The 13,327-nt window shown below is 40.2% G+C and overlaps 2 non-coding genes across 2 annotated transcripts; one reads left to right on the forward strand and one right to left on the reverse strand.

Moving 5' to 3' along the window:
* The first annotated feature begins 354 nt into the window (after positions 1 to 354).
* Positions 355 to 448, forward strand: trnai-uau (transfer RNA isoleucine (anticodon UAU)). Its single transcript has 2 exons — positions 355 to 392; positions 413 to 448. It is a non-coding gene; the product is annotated as a tRNA-Ile (tRNA).
* Positions 449 to 11,773: 11,325 nt separating this feature from the next.
* Positions 11,774 to 11,867, reverse strand: trnai-uau (transfer RNA isoleucine (anticodon UAU)). Its single transcript has 2 exons — positions 11,830 to 11,867; positions 11,774 to 11,809 (listed from the first exon to the last, which is right to left on the reverse strand). It is a non-coding gene; the product is annotated as a tRNA-Ile (tRNA).
* Positions 11,868 to 13,327: the final 1,460 nt, after the last annotated feature.

Here is a 13,327-nt window from a genome sequence, read left to right on the forward strand (position 1 = left end):
GTGAGACAAAATATATCTTGGTGCCTGTCAGTCTTCAGTCCATATCTTGAATGAGCGTATGAGTATTGAAATAAACTCCACCGGTTTTGGATAATCCCTTATAAAAAGGACTACAGGGCTAACACCACCTTAAACAAGCACACAACACTTTGGAAACATATCTTGCCTATGTATAGAAAATAGGAATTACAACTGTATGTTTCAGTTTTACTATGTTTTGGATTAAAGTGGAGCTGGGACGCTCATTTTGACTCAGAACTCTATTCTAAGATGAAAAAAGTCACTATGGAATTCTATCTCACAAAACAGGACTTATAATGAATCACTGAGTCTATATTATTGTCAATATTATATGCTCCAGTGGCGCAACTGGTCAGCGCACGGTACTTATAAGTCAGTACAATGTTGAGCAATGCCGAGGTTGTGAGTTCGAACCTCACCTGGAGCAGGGCTTGATTTTATCCCCCAAAACAATGCTCAGTATGTTGTTATCAATTAGCATAAAACGATTTTAAATTAATAATTCCTCATGTGATCATGATAAATTGATTTCCATGTATTTGAAAATGCGTAACCATGCTTTTTTTACTATTACAAATTTGATAGCACAAAGGAAAACGTAATTCTCTGTTACTTGTTAGAGGGTCTTTACTAATTGACCAAAAACTGTAGGACATGGTGAGCCTATATAGAGCTTCTTTTTCATCTTAAGGCCGAACAATAACATCTTTAATGACATAATTTTTAATGATTTTAGCATTGACAATTATTTTTATCAAATTTAACAAAAGGGGTTTTATTGATTTTTTACTGCTATGTAACTGCAATGGTATAGGCCCTGTTTGGAAAGAAAAGCTTATTTATACCTCTTTCTCTACGCCGTCTTGCTCTGTAAACGTTTATTTAATTACTAAAAAATATTACTGCATTATTAGTCATTGCCATACTTTTTCTGATGCACTTACAAATTGTGCCAGCCTCTCCACCAGGGGTGTCAAACTCATTTTAACTCAGGGGCCACACTATAGAACAATAGTTCTCTCGGGGGCCAGACTAGTAGATTGATGAGAAATAAAAAAAGAGAGAAAGAAATAAGAGGAATAGAGGGAGATAAAAGTAAAGAGGGTGAGACAAAGTAAAAGAGAAAGGGCGAAAGAGAAAGGAAAAAAGAAAGAGAGAGAGAACTTAAGAAACAAAAGAGATGTAAAAAGAAATGGTGAGAGAAATAAAGAGGGAGAAAGAACAAAATCCAAAGAGAAATACGAAAGAAAGAGAGAGAAAAGGAAAACAGGAAGAGAGAGCAAAAGTAGGTAAAAAGACAGAAAGAGACAAAGACGAACAAAGAAAGGGACAAAGAGAGACAGAAAGAGTGAGAGAAAGAGAGGGAGAGAGAGAGAAAGAGAGAGAGAGAGAGAGAGAGAAAGAGAGAGAAAGAGAGAGAGAGAGAGGGAGAGAAAGAGAGAGAGAAATACAAGTTCAGCATTTGTGAGAGGCACCTGGCTTTGGCAACATCAAGTTGATATATTTTCCACCTGCAGCTCGTTTCTCTCTTGCGCTTCTCTCAACGTTGTCCCGCAGACCGGTTCCAATCCCCTTAGCGGGCCTGATATTTGACACCCCTGCTCCAGACGCTACCTTGTAAATATGTTTGCCTTTTTATCCCTTCTTCCTTCTTATTCATTTTTTTAAAGTAATTTTTACATGCTTATCCTGGATTCTCATATTTAATATTGCTGTAAACAATGTTCCCTATGCTGTTATCATTTAGGATTATTATGTTTATATTGGCCCATATCTTTTTAGCACTCTCCTATATCTCTTTTTCAGATTTAATACCTGAAACTCAAATGAGAGTGAAATTAAAACCACCCATAAATGGTAATGCTAATGTACCATACAATTTTGTCCTTATGATATGAAAAACAAATCTGCACACACTTGATTGCCTCCATGTTTACTTCAACAAACAAAAAATGGTGTTTATTCTCAAAAACAGCATACAACCAGAATATTTCTGCCTTGCACACAGCAGTTCCAAGACTGGACAATAAAAAATGAACTGTTTATGGTCTTAATACTGCTGACATACCGTTGCATAGTCCAAGGGTCCCTGTTTCCAGGGTTGGGTAGGGTTAACTAAATATGAAAAAAAATTATGACTCACAACACGTGGTAAGCTTTTTCTCCTGGCTTTGATCTCTTTGATCTCCGGCAAAACGAACATAAAATGCGACGGAAACAAAATGAAAATAAATCCAAACAGCTTGCCAACATCCTTTTTGCCGTTCCATGTATTCCGTTACTCCCCGAGCCTGCACAAAATTTAGTAATTTTATTCATATTTAGTTTATTTTGTCTTTTATTAGCATATTTGGTATTGGAGTAACCCAAAAGTAATTGAAAGTAATCAAGTTAAAGTAACCCTACCCAACCCTGCCTGTTTCTTACAATAAAATCCAGGCCAGGAAACGCTCATCTTATTTTGGCAGATGCTCATGGAACTTACCTCACTCCGAGCCAAAGACCGAAGATATATATTTCGCGTCAGCATGAAATTCATCTCTGGTGAATAAGGTAAAACATGCTATCCTGTAAATATAGCAGCAGTAAAAGGCCGAACCCAATCTGACAACAGAGATGGAAACCTTTACCTCCGACTGATCCTGCTTTGAAGATTGAGGAGGTTTTATGGTGGGATATCCTGCCCCCGACCAGGCTCCGCACGTGAATCTATCACTGCCGCCTCATTGCTACTGATGTACTTCGATAAACCAAACAGTTGACTGCGTGCAGCCATATTTGTCTGCCTATAAGCATGCACAACGTACGGTATATTCTGACTCTACACCCAGATAGCTTTTCTGTTCTCCCTGCCTCGTGTTTGTGGATGAAATCCATTATTACCCCCTGAAATGACAACTCATTTTCTCAAATGTAATCCCTTTCCTGCCTCTATGAGGGGGGAAGTAAACACAGTCCCAATCTTTCGTTGGCGGGAAAAGAGGGAACTGATATAAGACTTCAAATTTGGTAAGCGAACTGGAAATGAGTAGCACACAAGACCAAAAGAGTCATAGTGCCATCGGTGTAGAGTTCTAAAGTTACTTGTAGGTTGCATTTTTCGGACTACGGTGGTACTTCTACTCACAAACATAACAAAGTTTCAGGTTACAAAGTACCTGAATGGAAAAATATTACCTCTGGATACAAAGGTGCTCAGGATACAAAGGTAAAAATACAGGACCATAGGCGCTGTCGTTCTACCTTGCAACTCGATCTATCTATCTATCTATCTATCTATCTATCTATCTATCTATCTATCTATCTATCTATCTGTCTGTCTGTCTGTCTGTCTGTCTGTCTGTCTGTCTGTCTGTCTGTCTGTCTATCTATCTATCTACCTATATACCGTAAATTCCGGACTGTAAGCCGCTACTTTTTTCCCAAATGTTCGGCTTATTCAGTGAAGCGGCCAATTTATTATTTTTTTCTAACGGTAAGATTCAGACCGGTGGAATAAGTGCGCCGAGGTAGACTGCATCCTCATAGTTTACGTTCGAATTACATACGTATGACAAAGGTTCTTTCCTATAATGAGGAAGACGCCCTTGATGGCGACAGTTATTAGGAGAAAGATTAGGACGGTTTACCGTGAATTTCTCAATTGCGATACGGTTTTTTTAAATAGCTACGCTTCATGTGTAACGAGCGTGTTACGAGTAGCGTGGTGGTACCTTTCACAGGCACGGTTTGGGATGAAAGTTATATTATTATTATTAAAACTTTGAAAACTCTCTCGGTGTACTGTCTTTCTTTGTAAATATGTGTAACCATGTATAATATGTATTTGCAACTGTATATTTTTGTAATGTATTTATTTTAGAGACTTATTGTGAAATGTTTTCTACCGTCGAATCAAAAATAAGGGGCGGAGCAAACGCGGGCTGACGGGAAGTGGGGTGAAGCTGAGTTAAATCTGTTTGTTGTTGCAGCGGACAATAGTGGATATTCATTTTTCCCACCCTTAACTTTGGAAATATACATTTTTTTCATTGGATTACTTTTAACGGGACCCGAACTTTAAACGTCTGCATTAAATTTCAACTACCGGTATAATTTTCCATTCATGTTGCCGACTGCGGTGATTGCATTGTGTACTATATCTGTAGTCACGATCGCGGCACTGACAGTCAGGTTCGGGATAAATCTGTAACTGTATTGCATGTTTCAATGTGGGTTCATGCGGCCTATATAAAGATGCGACTTGAGTAAGGACAAAACCAGTGAACCCCGTGGAATGTTGTGCGTGCGGCTTATAATCAGGTGCGCTCTATAGACCGGATTTGACGGTGTCTATCTATCTAAAGTACTAGGTCATATACTCCCCTCTCTACCAATTTTTAGTCTCTTTCGAATGTTCAAACCAAACTAAATCTGAGTTACTTTATTATTTTAATACTTTGAATAATAATCACGCATTGTCACGGTCGCCATGGCTACCAGTCTGCTGCGCCCCCGAACTCAGCTGCAGCAGATCAGCTGATTGCTGGTCTGCTATTTAAGGCTGGATTTTGGGTTTGGCGGGGGCTGGCTCATTACACAATCCCAGGTCTGTTATGCCTTGTCCTGTTTTAGGTTTAAACATTTTCCGTCATTTATGCCTTGTCCTGTTGAGTTCGTGCCGGAGGAACTCTGTATTGTTCTGTTTTGGTCCCGGAGTATTGTGCGACTTTTATTTTGTTAAATAAAACTTATGATCGTCAACGCATATGAGTTCTCCCTTCCTGCCTCCTGCCTCCGTTCTGGTCCGGTCACCCCTTCCACTCCACCACGCCACGTGACACGCATAATCAAGTTCCATCCTGTCAGACTCACCGGCAAGATAATGATGTGACGAACAGCAATAATAACAATAATGAAAGAATATAAAAAGTCCATCAGCCTGCCCACCAATCCATCCCACATTATCTGCCGCATTATATATGACGAGTTTAATGGCAGGCCAATCACTGACAGGTCACAATTAATAAAAGCCACAGTGGGCACAAACAAACAAGTGTAAATTGCAGCTTTAATCGAATGATGCAAACGAGTCGCATAAAAGTTCAGCGCCGTCGCCGACAATTCCCTAATTGTAGTCGCTCATTCATGGCGATTTTATTAACACGGAGTGAATGTCGTCTGCCCTTCCACTGTCACAACACCGGGGATCTCATTTCATTATTTTCCACAAGATTTGCTTGACTACTGTCGTCATGCTTGTGGCGTGCCATGGCCAGATGTTTATGCTATTTAGATGAGGACGCAAAGCCTGTTGGGTAAACATAATTAAAGAAAGTTGAGACTTTCTGTTTTTTTTTTTTTTTTTTTGTTGCTCTCCTCCCGCTCACCCAGCCTTTGTGTCTCTACCTCTCCGCCGATGACTCTTTCTCATTGTTACCTTCTCTGACACTTTCAATTAAATGGGGGCCACGTGGCCCTCTGAGCAGGAACGGGAGGCCTGCATGGAGCACTGAGAACGCAGAGAAGTGTGACTTAGTATCTGCAGATGCTTCAGATGCTTTGCACCGTGCATGCAAATATAAAGACCTTTTGCCCGAATGCATTTTAATGGACTGAGAAACAAAACAAGGTAGATTAAATAATCACGTTATTTGAAAGTCTTGATTTCAAATAACGTGTAACTGTAAGTATATTCTGTTTTATTATTGGACGCATGCAGAGGAGATTGCATAGGATTACAGCAGTCTCTGCTGGCCTAAAAAAATGATCTGGATCATGTCAGGGATATTGTGTCCATCTATACTTGTTAAATCATTCCAAATTGTCTGCCATCTTTATTTAATTGCTTCACCCGCTGCTTCCAAATATATTCTTCCGATGTCTCATCTCATCTCATCTCATTAGCTGCACCGCTTATCCTCAGTAGGGTCGCGGGGGTGCTGGAGCCCATCCCACCAATCATTGGGCAGTGGGCAGGGGACACCCTGAACTGGTTGCCAGCCAATCGCAGGGCACACAGGGACAAACAACTCGCTCGCTCATTCACACCTAGGGACAATTTGGACCGGCTAATCCACCCGAAATGCATGTCTTTGGAATGTGGGAGGAAACCGGAGTGCCCGGAGGAAACCCACGCAAGCACGGGGAGAACATACAAACTCCGCACAGGAAGTCCGGTAGCTGGATTTGAACCCACACAGGAGGTTCCCAAGACCTTAGAACTGTGCCGCACATGCGCTAACCACTGCGCCGCCGTGCTGGCCGTGCTGTCCCTTTTCCGATGTTATTTACAAAATCAACAGGTTGAATTACTTAAAACTGCATTATATTTGTGAACAAATCACTTGAACAGATCCTGTTTTTGTCATAATTGTTAGCTTATGTTAGTGAAAAGATAAATTACCGTAATACTGAACTATAAACTGCACTGAACTAAATAATAATAATAATAATAATAATAATAATAATAATTTCCTTGTATTGTCATTCTGTGTAACAATGTACACAGAACGAAATGTCGATTGCACCTGACCCGTTGTAGCGAGCCGATGCAGCCACAGCCAACAGAGGGCGCCGCCGACCACTTTTTAAGTCTTAGGAATGACTCGGCCGGGGCACGCGGGCGCCTTACCATCTAGGCTACTGAGCTGGTAAACTTTAGGGGCCCACATTGTAAAGTATTTACGGACCAAGATGGCACACGTTTTTTTTTTTCTTTTTTTAATGGTATTAGTAATCAATAAATACAAACTAATAAGCATATTGATAAGTGAGAATTGAAAATGCTCTTTTAAAGTGAAAATACACAATTTATTTTTTTTCATTTACACATAAATGCTTTTATTATAACCACATATGAAACGTTTACATTTATAAATAACTTGGTTTTATTGCCATTGATATGCAATAATATTTGATGAACATTCTGCTCAAGGTGAGCTTTGAACTCACAACTTCGGCATTGCTCTACTGAATACTGTCATATAATTACTGTGCACTAAATGATATCACCACTGGAGCCACAAGGTATTGCTAATGATAATGCCTTTTTTGTATGGTACGTTTTTGTTTTTTTTCGGAAATGTAACAGATAAAAAATCCTTGAATATAAAAAAATAAATCCATGCAACGAGAAAACAATGACTTGCTGTTAGCCTGCTAATACGATGACTTCTATGGTTTGGGGCTGAGATGTGCGCTAAATCAGAATAGTTGGTCCTACTATTGCTCTCTGCCATGAGGCAAGAGAATTGCGTGCCTCACTCTGCATCTGGAGACACTCAGCACAAGAATATGTGGTAGTGTGCCCGCTTTGAGACTGGGAGGTCGCTGGTTCGCGCCTCGGCCGAGTCATACCTAATTGGTAAAATGGCGGCGCCCTCTGTTGGCTGCGGCTGCATCGGCTCGCTACAACGGGTCAGGTGTATCGACATTTCGTTCTGTGTACATTGTTACAAAGAAAGACAATACAAAGGAAATTATTATTATTATTATTATTATTATTATTGGTAATATTTGTAATATAAGGTGAACATTTTGAAATTTTAAAAAAGAAAACCAGAAATGGTGACAATACATGAGAAAGAACTTGAACACTGATAATATTACCTATTGACAGAAGATTCTAGGTGTATATTTCATTCTAATACATTTTTATTTATTTTTTGTATAATGCAAAATTTTCATATTGTTTAAATGAAATATAATACATAAATAATATAATGTTAAAATCCAGCTCCGTTGAAAAAGTAATTTTTAAAAAGCTGTTGTTAAGATTATATTTACATGATGACAGGTGAGGCACACCCTCACCCTGCCTCTCCTGACTGCACGTCACTGAGTTTGTGCATTCGTTCGCCGCGTTGTCTTCAACACAAACTTATTTTCGTGTTTTTGAGAGGTTTTTAAGAGACATCAGTCTCACAAAAGCTTTTATTTCCACCACCCCAACCAGACACTTTCATTTAGTGAATTTGATGGGAAACACCCAAATCGTTACGCATATTTCAACCGTGTTTGATGGCTGAAAAGATTCTGCGGAGCGGTAACCATGCAGCCACCTTTTAAGTATGCAGGGCGCGACGCATTTGATACCCTTTAGTGCACACGAACTGAGTAGCTGTCAAAAATACAACAGGCGACTGAAGTAATTATGCAGATTTATGCAAAACATTAACAAGAAGAATTAAAGGCACAAATGAGGTGGCTACACTTGAATTGTTAAGATTATGAATAATTACCATGAATCTTTTTTTTGCTCTTAATATAACTTGTTTTTGATAAACAAAACCTTAATTATCGCAATACTTTGGAGGATTCTGGTGACCTTCATTAATCTTAGACAACAAGTCTCTGGTGAGACTTGAGATGAGTTTTGCACGCTCAAGCATACTTGGCCACGCTAGGGAAACGAGCGCAACGGATGCTACATATGCTAACCAGCCACTCTTGCCTCGAGCGAGGAAGAAGTTTGGATTCAATGCTAACCCTCTTTTTGTGTTAGTTTTTAGCTAGCACGCTCCCAGGGTTGGATAGGGTTACTTTAACTTGATTACTTTCAATTACTTTTGGATTACTCCAATACCAAATATGCTAAAAAAAGACAAAATAAACTAGAAATGAATAAAATGATGACTCACAACACGTGGTAAGCTTTCTCTCCTGGCTTTGATCTCTTTGATCTCCGGCAAAACGAACATAAAATGCGACAGAAACAAAAGGAAAATAAATCCAAACAGCTTGCCAACATCATTTTTGCCGTTCCATGTATTCCGTTACTCCCTGAGCCTGCACAAAATTTTGTCATTTTATTCATATTTAGTTTCTTTTGTCTTTTATTAGCATATTTGGTATTGGAGTAATCCAAAAGTAATTGAAAGTAATCAAGTTAAAGTAACCCTACCCAACCCTGCACGCTCCATGTTAGCTCCATGTTAGCCCCATGTTAGCGTCGCAACCTTCCTTTTGTCCTCGGGTCAAAATGACCTGTCTCAATGTTGTTGGAAAAGTGGTTAGGAATCAAGCCAAAACCTCAGCCCCAAAAGAAAGATTCAAAAGAAGCTAACAAAATTGATGACGCTACAAAACGTAAACGTACATTAAAAGCATCGTGGAACGTACACGTGGCTTGGAGCAGGCGACGCAACGCAAACATTGCATGAATGAAGATGAGTCAATACAGGTAGGTACTGATGGCAGATGGAAAACAGCGATGTCATACACATGCAATGAATGTTATGAGTAGATTTGTGAAAAATGGTGTCCGGTAACTTTTTGTCATGAGTTTCAGACACTGGTAAGAAACAAATGTATTTGATCCATTTAAAGTCCAAAAGGGGTCGGTGGCGACCCCAACACAAGATGGTAGTTAAGGTAGAAAATCCTGTCTCACACCGTGCTGCGTTTAAGTACATGGAAAAGCACGTGTCGATGCGTAAACTCCTTGGAAAAGTGGCAGAATCTCATCCATCACTAATCACAATTCCATCTCATTTCCTTCTCGTTCCTACTTCCCTATAACTTTGACTAAACCGGGAGATCTATTCTGCATTGGACATGCTCCTCATTACAGTTTGTAATTAAAATTTTGTGACAGATGAAAGAACTTGTGGCACTCAGTCTGCTGAGATACAAAACTCTTTTTAATTAGTTTGACAAAAAGGGAGTTCAAGATTCGGAGGAAAAAATATATTGGGACGGTGACTGGTGTGAGCTTCATGTCGGATTCGGCACAATCAGGCATAAAAATAAATTACCGCGAACTGTAGCATAAAAAATATTCTTGCAAAAATGTGTTCCTTGCCAACCTTATGACGATTTTAGCTGCTTTTATTATATGTTTTTGTTTCACAAAACAAAAGGGAAAAAATAAATAAATTTGTTTATTTAAAATAGATGCGCAGGAGTGTGTGGAGGTGTGTGAATTTGTTATCTTCTGTCAGGACAAGAACAGAAACAGGACCCAATTGCTTTACGTTTTTCACGAGTTTTATTGAAGGGAAAATGAAGGGCTGCGCCCACCATCTGGTGTTCGCTGGACGCGGGAAGCAAGTCGCTCTTGTACTGGGATTGTGATCCGAACACGGAAGTGGATCTTCCGTAGTGAGCGATGGTGGTGTTAAGGATGGAAAAACGGGTCGGTAGCCAGGACTGGGAGAGCAAGGCGTGGTCGGGGTCGGAAACAAGTTGTGAGCCAGAACGGGCGAGTAGACGTAGTCGGGGACAAAAATTGTCGTAAGCCGGGGCGGGAGAGCAAACGTGGTCAGGATCAAAACAGGTCGTAACCGGAGACAGGTGGGAGTCAGGGTCGAAAAAGGCTTGCCTAGAATTCGCTGAGGTTCGTAGACGGACTGACAACATGGGACAGACAGGACGTGGTTCAAATACTGACAGCGAGCCAATCAGAACCCGCGGCAGTTGCCGCCAAATGAACGGGCACAGGTGAGTCATGACAAATTTAATGTGAAAATCCAGCGATTTAGGAAAAAATCCAAAATTATCAAGTTAAATAAAAAGGAACTAACACTGAATAAACACAGCCATTTAATGTGTTTAATTTTATATTTTCATGATGACACTAAAAGCACAGCTTCCTCTCCCAAGTATTATTTTTTTCACATTTTACTATCGCTTTAAAATATTTTGATTAATTTATCTACCAATTGTTATTTTTCCTGGATTGTATCATCTTCACACTGCAAACACTAATAAAATAGAGATTACATTGGTTAAATAATCAATATAAATAGACTGATTTTAAAGTAAAATAAATTATATGGAATATACAGTAAAATAGGGCAGCACGGCGGCGCAATGGTTAGCGCATGTGCGGCACAGTTCAAGTCACGGGAACCTCCTGCGTGGGTTCAAATCCAGCTCCAGACTTCCTATGCAGAGTTTGTATGTTCTCCCCGTGCTTGCGTGGGTTTCCTCCGGGCACTCCGGTTTCCTCCCACATTCCAAAAACATGCATTTCAGGTGAATTGGCCGGTCCAAGTTGTCCCTAGGTGTGAATGAGCGAGTGAGTAGTCTGTCCCTGTGTGCCCCGCGATTGGCTGGCAACCAGTTCAGGGTGTCCCCTGCCCACTGCCCGATGATTGCTGGGATGGGCTCCAGCACCCCGGCGACCCTACTGAGGATAAGCAGTGCAGCTGATGAGATGAGATACAGTAAAATAAAATAAATAAGACCTAAAATGAGTATTTGCCAAAACAACTTTTCTTTTTTGATTAAGAGCTATTTCACCGTGTTCTGTAATTGCATTTTAGTACTGTGTTTATTATATATCAATATTAAATAGAGTGTTACACACAAATCAGTTTATCACAACACTTTCAAAGGAGTGATTTTTTTAGTAAAAAAAAAAAAAGAAAATGAGCACACGTGGAGATTAAATGTCAATAGAGCTTTAGAAGAAGAAATATGATTTTAAAAAATGCGGCCCACAGGAGTGTTAAGGTTATTTTTTTACATTTAAAAAAATAGACAACTTTCAGTGCAAATTAATTAATTAAAAATAGTCAAAACTCAAATATTATTGTTTGGCCTGCTCATGTAAAAAGCTATTTTATGTTTTGGCTCATGATGCCCTGCAGCGTACAAACAATTAATACATGCACACTATTGGGTAAATTGCTAAGTGGGAGTTATAATGTTTCTTTCATGTTTGCAAAATTGTTAAAGAGGAAATAGAACTTATAGTTTTCTTTGAAATGCAAGAATGAAGTCAACATAGTGTATACAACAAGATAAAGAAGGAATATAAACAATCTGCTCCAGATGAGGCTCGAACTCACAACCTCGGCATTGCTCAACAGAGTACTGTCATATAAGTACCGCGCGCTAACCGATTGCGCCACTGGAGCATATTAATGAACTCACAGCTGAGATACTTTATCCCTATAGTCGGCAGGTCTGCTCTTCTGCTATAGTATATTCATTCGTTCATGCATTAATTCATTCATTTTCTGCACCGCTTATCCTCAGTAGGGTCGCGGGGGTGCTGGAGCCCATCCCAGCTAGTTTGACATAAATAAGAGGATTTGTCAAATGTTTTGAGTTTAAAAACTCAAAGACATCTGAGATAACGGAACAGAGTGGGTGGGTTTAAATATTGAGGTTCACCTCATGTTAAGCTAAGCCATCAAATTTTGCAATAAACAGAGGTTGCATGTATACTTTACACCAGAAGTAGCAGTCATGAGTAAGTTTATGATAAGTGATTATTTATGTGTATTTTTTAATCAAAGCCCATAAAGGTCACCTGTTTGTAGAGCAAATAAGCCCAGCAGAAAATTGACTTCCAGGTAACTCAGAACTTTGGACTGGATGGAACGACTGCACTGCGTCCCCTTTTGCCAATTCCGGAACGTACTAATTCACCATGTACTATAATGAAATCTGATAACATGAAATTTTGAACGTAATTAAAAGATTTAAGGCTACGTATTGATAAAATAATGTTCCCACCATACGTAATTTTGTTGATTGGAGGGGCATTCTGAAGTACAGAACATTACGCAAATTTCTCACTTCTTTGGCTTTCTAACAAATTTAGCAACTTCAAACACCGTCATCCGATCCTGGTGGTCCCAGATATCTGAGACCAGGACCAAAAAGGCATGATCTGGTCAAGCAAGTATCAGATATTTTGGACAAAGTATCCCTGGTCCCTTATTTAAGGGGAACTGATCAATAGATCGCTCTTTTTCCGAATGGCTCTTGTCTTCAGCCCCACATGGCGGGTGCTTGACCGGGCCGTGCAGGCCTGCACCGCGGTCTTGAATCCAGCCCGTGGGCCACATGTTGCGACGAACCGAAGCACGGGACCAAATCTCTCCGCAACAACAAGTAAGAGGACCATTTCAAATATAACACCATGTTTGCTGGTTCTTGTGTCAGAACCAAAACAGACAGTAGACCCCAACGCGCTGGGCAGAAGAAGCGGGGCAGAGAATTCAGTCGCGGGAAAACAGGAAGCCAGGGGCAGACAAGCAGGATACCGGACAGGACGGGACAGGCGGGATCGATACCAGATACAGGATACAGGATAACGGGGCTTGGATCAGGGATCGATACAGGATACAGGATACGGGACAATCGGGATCGATACCAGATACAGGACACAGGATACAGGATAACGCGGCTTGGATCAGGGATTGATACAGGATACGGCACAGACGGGATAGATACCGGATACAGGATACAGGATAACGGGGTTTGGGTCAGGGATCAATACAGGATACAGGATACGGGACATACGGGATTGATGGATCAGGTATCAATACAGGATACAGGATACGGGACAGATGGGATCAATAACGAG

The sequence above is a fragment of the Urocampus carinirostris genome, chromosome 13 (genome assembly GCF_059441175.1).
Source record: "Urocampus carinirostris isolate Australia breed hairy pipefish chromosome 13, RoL_Ucar_1.0, whole genome shotgun sequence".
In the NCBI taxonomy this organism is placed as follows: Eukaryota; Metazoa; Chordata; class Actinopteri; order Syngnathiformes; family Syngnathidae; genus Urocampus; species Urocampus carinirostris.